The 9330-nt window shown below is 40.9% G+C and overlaps 1 pseudogene; it reads left to right on the top strand.

Moving 5' to 3' along the window:
- Positions 1-6010: 6010 nt before the first annotated feature.
- Positions 6011-6649, top strand: LOC122897672 (annotated as a pseudogene).
- Positions 6650-9330: the final 2681 nt, after the last annotated feature.

Below are 9330 nucleotides of genomic sequence, written 5' to 3'. Positions count from 1 at the left end.
GTTGGAAGCTCAACTGACTGCTCCACCCAGGTGCACCTAATCTTATAAGAAACCTTATAATCAATCTTATAAAACTGGGTATTTACTATAAAACAGAAGAATACTGTGAAATTACTTGGAGAAAATATAGCAGAGCCTCGGAAAGAGATTATAGCTTGAAGGAGAGACAGAAAGTACCCAGAAAGAGCTCTGTCTCTAGGCCCTCTTTCTTGGGCTGACTTCCTTTTTCTGTCCCTGAAGACTGGTCTTTTGCTCAGGTCATATGCTGGGAGTGGCCATGCCCCTGTAGCCAATGTCAGTGTTCTACCCAGACCACCATCCTTCCGTTTTTGTCCCTTTTGTGGATTCCTTAGCTCTGGTATACTTTTCCTTCCAACAGTTAGCACCTGTAATCCATTTAGGGGGCAACTGAGGTGGTCCTGGAGTCATTTGCAGTCACGAAGCAGAAATGGAAGTGCTTGGAATTTACATTCCTCCACTTCTAGGGTAGCTCTTATTCACATATATATTTTAAGATTTTATTTCATTTATTTGACAGAGAGAGACATAATACAAGCAGAGGGGAGAGGCAGAAGGAGAGGAAGAAGCAGACTCCTCTGAGCAGGGAGCCCAATGTGGGGCTCAATCCAGGACCCTGAGATCATGACCTGAGCTGAGGGAAGATGCTTAACTGAATGAGTAACCCAGGTGTCCCTAGGGTAGCCCTCAGACAATGATAATGTCTGAAGGCATGTGAATGCTCTGCTTCCTTGCCTCTAATCAGGAAAACTCCAAGATATACTTTATATTTACAGGTTTTACGTGGAATAAGACTTAGCTCCCCTACCCTCTGTGGGACTTTTGCATTTCCCTTTTCCTACCCTGTTTCCCTTAGTCCCTGACTGATTTTTCCTGTGAACACTTACCTAATGATTTATTTAGATATATCTTCATCGCAGAGTCTCCTTCAGGGAGACTTCACCATTAAATGGTGTTCCCCCCAAAAAGATATGTTGGAAATAAGATCACCGCAGATGTAATTAGTTAAGGTGACATCATTAGGGTGGACCCTAATCCAATACGACCAGTATCCATGGAAAAGAGGGATATCTGGACACAGATGGACATGCAGAGGGGAGACACAGGGAGAAGATGGCCATGTGACTTGAGTGAGATACCTTCCAGCCAAAAAATGCTAAAGATTGCAGCAAACACAAGAAGCTAGAAGAGGCAAAGAAGAATTGTCCCCTAGAGCCACGAAAGAGAAGATGGCCTTGATTTCAGACTTCTGGCTCTGGAATGTGAAATAAATTTATGGTGTTTCATGCTACTCAGTGTGGGATAGTTTGCAATAGAGGCCCTAGGAAACTAATACACTAATCACTAGTAACTCTAGTCCCCGTTACCTCTCTTCTAAGAGATCAGCAGAGATGGACACCAGATTGTCTTAGCTCCTATTCCAAGTACAGATTCTGACTGGAAAACAAAGGTCCTTCAACTCTGTGCAGGTGGTAGAGTAACACTGTATAAATCTTAATGCTGTGATTAAGAGGAAACAGTTCCCACAGCAAAGGGGAGCACACTGGAGCCCACGGATAGAGAAACATCCCTAAAATAGCCACTGGAAAGAGATTTCTAAGCATGGAATCCTCCTGTCCTTTGTATAGTCCTAAGTATCCAACAAAAACCGATGAAGAAGTTTGGTTACTTTTTCAAATTCAGAAGATGCTCCAAATTCACAGGGATTCCAAAACATGAAATTTGAAAAAGCCTCCAAGTTGATTAGTGTTGCCATTCTGATTCTCTGATTTGGCTTCTCGATGGCAACAATGCATGCTACGGAATAACATTAATTCAGAACCAACAACAAATCCTGCTGTGCATTGAAACATGAAGTCAATTTATGTCAAATGTTGTTTCATCAAATTTGAAACATAATAAACAGAAATGGTACCAGTAAATCTACAAATTTATTTATCAGTGCAGTATTCTGGATTTTTAAGCCAACTCTAAAAGGGAAGAGAAAAGAAATAAAGTTAGGGAGAGGCTTTTTTTTTTCCTTATGTCTCAAACTGAAAGCAGAACATTTTGAACACTGGCTCAGACATTGAATTTCATTCCCACCATCTCAGCAGCAGCCAATTTGAACCTGATTCAAAGCTGACTGTTTTCAAGCAGTTACTAGTATACACGTATTTATTAATGGACGGGCACTGAGTGTCATTTCTCTTCTACTTCCTCTACTAATCAAATTATGAAATGTGATTTTTCAGTTAACTCTAAACATATGTGCAATGAAATGAAATTTAATTTGTTTATTTCAACATCCATCCAACTTTTCTTTTTGAATGCCATTTATTTTCTATTTAGGGCAGAGGAATTTCAAAGAAAGGAACCCAGCTCCTTGAAGTTTCTTCTTTTTTTCATATTTTTTTTATAAAAGATTTTATTTATTTATTTGACAGAGACAGATCACAAGTAGGCAGAGAGGCAGGCAGAGAGAGAAAGAGGAGGAAGCAGGCTCCCTGCTGAGCAGAGACCCCCCAATGCGGAACTTGATCCCAGGACCCTGAGATCATGACCTGAGCCGAAGGCAGTGGCTTAACCTACTGAGCCACCCAGGCGCCCCCCTTGAAGTTTCTTCTTGAGTAGAAGTAGTGGCTTTCTAATACATTGGCTAACTGTGGACTGTCACCATCAGTTACCCAAAAGTACATCCTACAGTAAAGATTCTGATAGAAGTGTTTCATGACGGATAGGTTTTGAGGGGAGCCTGGCCAATGGGGAAGAAACAGGGAGGGGAAAAAAGCAAGCAAACATACATCTCAGGCCAGGTCTTGACCTCCATCTGATCCTGAGGAAGTTACACCTCAGACATTTTGCTATTTCTAAAGCAATAGCTGGGCTTTCTTACTCCTGCACCCATCAATCATTGGGTAAAGGTTGCCCACTGCTCTGATCTGAATGTTTGTTTCCCCCAAACATTCATATGTTGAAAACCTAATCTTCAAGATGGTGGTATCAGGAAGGGGGGGGGCTTTGAATGGTGATTAGGTTATTAGGGTAGAGCCACCATGAATCGGATTAGCACCCTAATAAAAGAGACCCCACAGAGCTCCCTGGCCCCTTCCACCAAGGAAATGCACAAGAAGTCTATGACCCAGAAGAGGGCCATCACTTGCTCATGCTAACAACCTGGTCTCAGACTTCCAGTCTCCAGAGCAACATTTCTGTTGTTTATCAACCACCCAGTCTGTGGTGTTTTGTTATTTTGTTATAGCAGCCCAAACAGACAAAAATGGGTTGGCAGTGGGCAGAGGGCATGTGATCTCCCTGGTAATTCCAACTTTCTGCTGTTGTGACAGAAGCAGATCCAGCAGCCCAGGAGCAGGCCTCTAAAGACAGCACCAGGTGTGTGCTGTTGAAAACAAAAACACACAGGACTGGAAGAACAGTGCTTAGAAATTGCAAAGGAAAACGCATACACACACACAAACACACACACACAAACAAAACAAAAATGGAGGTGACAGAAATGTGTAGAATCTTGATTGTGGTGATGGTATCACAGGTGTATGTGTATGTCCAAACTCACCAAAAAGTATCCATAAATATGTGTGTTTTATGTATCAATTATGCCTCAATAGAACTAAAAAAGCGAAGTTCAAAGAAAGGGATCATTAGTATACTTGATGATCTCATTTAAACTGATCTCGTTAGGATAGAAAGTATAGCTTTTGGTTCAGCTTGTCCACAAACTTATATGGCCTACTTATTAAGCCTTTTGAATTCAGCCCCCAAGCCTAACCCAGATTCCAGGGCCACAATATGTCAGCTTAGACATGAGTGTCCTTGGTCCCCACTAACCTCACAAGATGGATCTAATACAGACTCATTCTTTTGACTTCTCTCTTTTTTTCCCCTTCCTCCAAATTTTTATTTAAATTCCAGTTATTAGCATACAGTGGAATATTAGTATCAAGTATAGAATTTAGTGGCTCATCAATTACATACAATACCCCGTATTCATCGCAAGTACCTTCTTCATTTCCATCATCTATTTAACCCATCTCCCCTCAGGCCACCCTCCACCACCCACCTCCCTTCTAATAACCCTCAGTTTGTTTTCTATAGTTAAGAGTCTGTTTCTTGCTTTGCCTCTCTCTTTTCTACCCCCATGTTCATTTGTTTTGTTTCTTAAATTCCACATATGAGTGAAATCATATGGTATTTATCTTTCTCTGACTGCTGATTTCCCTTAGCGTCACACTCTCTAGCTCCATTTGTGTCATTGCAAATGGCAAGATTTCATTCTTTTTTGATGGCTGAGTTACTCAGCCATCTATTGGCATATTTGGGCTCTTTCTATAGGTTGGCTAATATTGATAATACTGCTATAAAAACCAGGGTACACATATCCCTTCCGAACAGTATTTTTGTATCCTTCGGTTAAATATCTAATAGTGCAACTCCTGGATCCTAGGGTAGTTCTGTTTTTAACTTTTGGAGGGACCTCCATACTATTTTCCAGAGTGACTGCACCAGTTTGCATTCCCACCAACAGTGTAAGAGAGATCCCCTTTTTCCACATCCTCACCCACACCTGTTGTTGCCTTCTCTAATTTGAAATCTGATTGGCTTGTGGCATAGACTTCATTGAAGGCAAAACCGTATCTTTCATAAGACTATAAAAGTGAAGTTGCTGAAATCATTATTTTAGACAACACGATATTTTAAATGTCAGGAGAAATTTTAAGTCTGTTTATTAAGCCTTTCACTATGTATTCAGGAATTAAAATTACTAATATCATATTTATACATGTCTCCCTGCCATGACCATCATATACTGACTCATACCTGACAAAATCAGAAGAAATAAGATTATTTTTCCACAAGCAAACTTCCCATGGGCTGCTACAATTGGGAAGAATAAGCCAGAAGGGTGACAAAGACTGTAACTGATCACAGCAATATCCAGGTAAAACTGCCATAAATCTTGTCAACATGGGCCCAGGCTTCTCCTTTCTTTGGAGGATTTCTACATGCTTGGATCTGACCAAAATCCTGAGGAGGCAGTTAGAATAATCTACTTATGTGAGAGGCTGATTTGCCTCCTGGGAAAGACTTTCCATGTGGAAGAAGAATCACAAGGGGAGTTTGGTGAAAGACAGTGGCCAATATCTGAGGGAAAAGAGAAATTCTGAAAGATAATAATAATAAAAAAAGAATCAGTTACTCTAGTTGTTACTCATTCTTCCAGTCCAGCTCCAACAAATTCATGCCTAAGCCCCAGCATGATGAGGCACTAATAAAAGAATGAATGAAGAATTCATGTCTAAGGCCACTGGTATGATAAGACATCAACCATGTTAGTTTTTGTACCTTTGCTGGTAATGACAAATAGCATACAATTAGGGACTCATTTCTTCCATGCATCCTAGATGCACTTTCCTTCTGTTTTCATGTAGAATCTGATTATCTAAATTTTTCTTATTCATCCTGGGAGGTCAAATACATTGTGTTCAGAAAATACCTTGCCAATCAAAATCCAGGAACTAGGGCCCTGAGGTGGGTGACCTCAGAAGGACACCATATGAGCAGGGATCAGTGATACTAGGAGTGAGGGCTGGCCATTACTACCTCTGCACAGATTCTGTGGGCACAGCAGTGGCAGGAGGAACAGCACGCCTATTGGTAGGCATTACCATAAGATACCACTATGGAAAGAGGCGGTAAAGGGAAGAAATGATTACTTAATTTAACTGTTTGAAAAAAAATGATACATGACAGAATTAAGGGTATATAAAAACCATACATAGAGTCCAGCCTTTCACTATGTGAGGATGCAACATGAAAACTGTGAACCAGAAAGATAGCCTCACCAGACAGCAAATCAGTTGGTGCCTTGATCTTGGACTCTACAGCCTCTAGAATTGGAGGAAAAGGGAAAAAACAAAAACAGCGGTAACAAAACAAACAAACAATAAAACAGATAAAAATCTTTTCAAAAACAGCTATTTAATATAAAAAAAAATGGCAACTTGAAGTACAGAGTCAGAATGAGCATATTACTCACCTCAAGGACCAGATACAAGAGATAATGGCCAAAACCAGCACAGAGAACTCCTGCCTGAAGAGAAACACTGAGCCAAATAGTTCACAGAGCCAGAACAAATGTAACACAGAGGAACTCTTGTAGGACTGAGACTGAGAAACTTAAGTCTGAATACCAAAGACAAGAACTGGATTCATATGGAGATTGAAATGTTCCTTAGAAAGAAGCTGCAGAAACTGGTGGAGAAGCTAGGCTTCTGGAAGGAGAAATTCAATATGCACACAGAAATGAATATAAATGAATATAAACAGAATGAACTGGATGCTCTCAAAGCTGCAAAGGTCTTTGACTTAGCACACATTCAAGGCCTTGCAAAGATGCTAGGAGAATATAAACAGGTCATGATTACAGATCATATAGAACAGGAGAAGACCAGGAAGGAAGTAGAATGGGATGACTTGGAATTACACAGCATTATAAAGCTCCAGGCCTGGTGGCAAGGGGCTGTGCTACAGGAAGAAATGGGTTGGCTTCAAAATGCCTAAGCAGGACAAAGATGGTATCAAGGATTCAAAAGGAAAAGGCAAAGCTAAGTGGAGAGGCAAGAAAAAGTAACTGAGTCATCTGTGTTTTCCTATAATATTCTGGACAGGACAAAGAAAACTTGAAATCATAAGAAACATCTTTTACCATCACAGATAACTCATCTGTGGTTGATTCCTATTTGGACATTCCTCCCACTTTTTAAAGATTATTTATTTATTTGAGAGAGAATGGTGGTGAGAGGCAGAGGGAGAGGGAGAGTCTTTTTTAAAATTTCTTTTCACTGTTCCAGAATTCATTGTTTATGCACCACACCCAGTGCTCCATGCAATAAATGCCCTCCATAATACCCACCACCAGGCTCACCCAACCTCCCACCCACTCCCCTCCAAAACGCTGTTTGTTTCCCAGAGTCCACAGTCTCTCATGATTTGTCTCCCCCTCCAATATCCCCCAACTCACTTCTCCTCTCCATCTCCCCATGTCCTCCGTGTTATTCCTTATGCTCCACAAGTAAGTGAAACCATGTGATAATTGACTCTCTCTGCTTGGCTTATTTCACTCAACATAATCTCTTCCAGTCCTGTCCGTGTTGGTACAAAATTTGGGTATTCATCCTTTCTGATGAAGGCATAATACTCCGTAGTATATATGGACCATATCTTCTTTATCCATTCATCCATTGAAGGACAACTTGGTTCTTTCCACAGTTTGGCGACCGTGACCACTGCTGCTATGAACACTGGGGTACAGATGGCCCTTCTTTTCACTACATCTGTGTCTTTGGGGTAAATACCCAATAATGCAATTGCAGGGTCACAGAAAAGCTCTATTTTTAATTTCTCAAGGAATCTCCACACTGTTTTCCAAAGTGGCTGTACCAACTTGCATTCCATCCTTTCCAACACATGTTGTTTACTGACTTGTTAATTTTGGCCATTCTAACTGGTGTAAGGTGGTATCTCAACGTGGTTTTTTGTTTTTGTTTTTTCCAATTTATTTATTTTCAGAAAAACAGTATTCGTTATTTTTTCACCACACCCAGTGCTCCATGCAAGCTGTGCCCTCTATAATACCCACCACCTGGTACCCCAACCTCCCACCCCCCCGCTACTTCAAACCCCTCCATGAGAGACTATGGACTCAACGTGGTTTTGATTTGAATCTCCCTGATGGCTAGTGGTGATGAACATTTTTTCATATGTCTGATAGCCATTTGTATTTCTTCTTTGGAGAAGTGTCTCTTCATGTCTTCTGCCCATTTTTTGGACATGATTATCTGTTTTGTGTGAGTTGAGTTTGAGGAGTTCTTTATAGATTTTGGATATCAGCCCTTTTTGTCTGTACTGTCATTTGTGAATATCTTCTCCCATTCCGTGGGTTGCCTCTTTGTTTTGTTGACTTTTTCCTTAGCTGTGCAGAATCTTTTGATCTTGATGAAATCCTAAAAGTTCATTTTCGCTTTTGTTTCCTTTGCCTTTGGAGACGTATCTTGAAAGAAGTTGCTGTGGCTGATTTCGAAGAGATTACTGCCTATGTTCTCCTCTAGGATTCTGATGGTTTCCTGCCTCACGTTGAGGTCTTTTATCCATTTTGAATTTGTCTTTGTGTATGGTGTAAGAGAATGGCTGAGTTTCATTCTTCTACACTTAGCTGTCCAATTTTCCCAGCACCATTTATTGAAGAGACTGTCTTTTTTCCACTGGATATTTTTTCCTGCTTTGTCAAAGATCAGTTGACCATAAAGTTGTGGGTCCATATCTGGGCTCTCTACTCTGTTCCACTGGTCTATATGTCTGTTTTTGTGCCAGTACCACACTGTCCTGGTGATCACAGCCTTGTAGTAAAGGTTGAAGTCAGGCAATATGATGCCCCCAGTTTTGTTCTTCTTTTTCAACATTTCCTTAGCAATTCAGGGTCTCTTCTGGTTCCATACAAATTTTAGGATTGTTTGTTCCAGCTCTTTGAAAAATGCCAGTGGAATTTTTATTGGAATGGCATTGAAAGTATAGAGTGCTTTAGGCAGTATAGACTTTTTTTAAAAAAGATTTTATTTATTTATTTGACAGGCAGAGATTACAAGTAGGCTGAGAGGCAGGCAGAGAGAGAGGAGGAAGCAGGCTCCCTGCTGAGCAGAGAGCCCAATGCGGGGCTCCATCCCAGGACCCTGGGATCATGACCTGAGCCGAAGGCAGAGGCTATAACCCACTGAGCCACCCAGGCGCCCCGGCAGTATAGACTTTTTAACAATGTTTATTCTTCTGATCCATGAGCATGGAATGGTCTTCTATCTTTTTGTGTCTTCTTCAATTTCTTTCATGAGTGTTCTGTAGTTCCTTGACTACAGATGTTTTCCCTCTTTGGTTAGGTTTATTTCAAGTATCTTATGGTTCTTGGTGCTATAGTAAATGGAATCAATTCTCTGATTTCCCTTTCTGTATTTTTATTGTTAGTATATAAGATGGCAACTGATTTCTGTACATTGATTTTGTTCAGTCTTAAGCAGACTCCTTGCTGAGCATAGAGCCCCACTCAGGGCTCAGTCTCACAACCTGTGCCAAAACCAAAAGTGGGGCTCTTAATTGACTGTGCCAACCAGGTGACCCGCACCCCCCACTTCTTTTTAAGCAAGCTCTATGCCCAGTGTGTGGCTTGAACTCATGACTCCAAGATCAACAGTCGCATGTTCTCCCAGGTGAGGTCTAGTAATTTCACTTTGCCCATTATATTAATTTTCAAAGCCTGAATTAGGA

Source organism: Neovison vison, chromosome X, assembly GCF_020171115.1.
Source record: "Neovison vison isolate M4711 chromosome X, ASM_NN_V1, whole genome shotgun sequence".
NCBI lineage: Eukaryota > Metazoa > Chordata > Mammalia > Carnivora > Mustelidae > Neogale > Neogale vison.
Note: the sequence above shows the minus strand (reverse complement) of the source record. Positions and strands in the feature narration are given on the sequence as shown.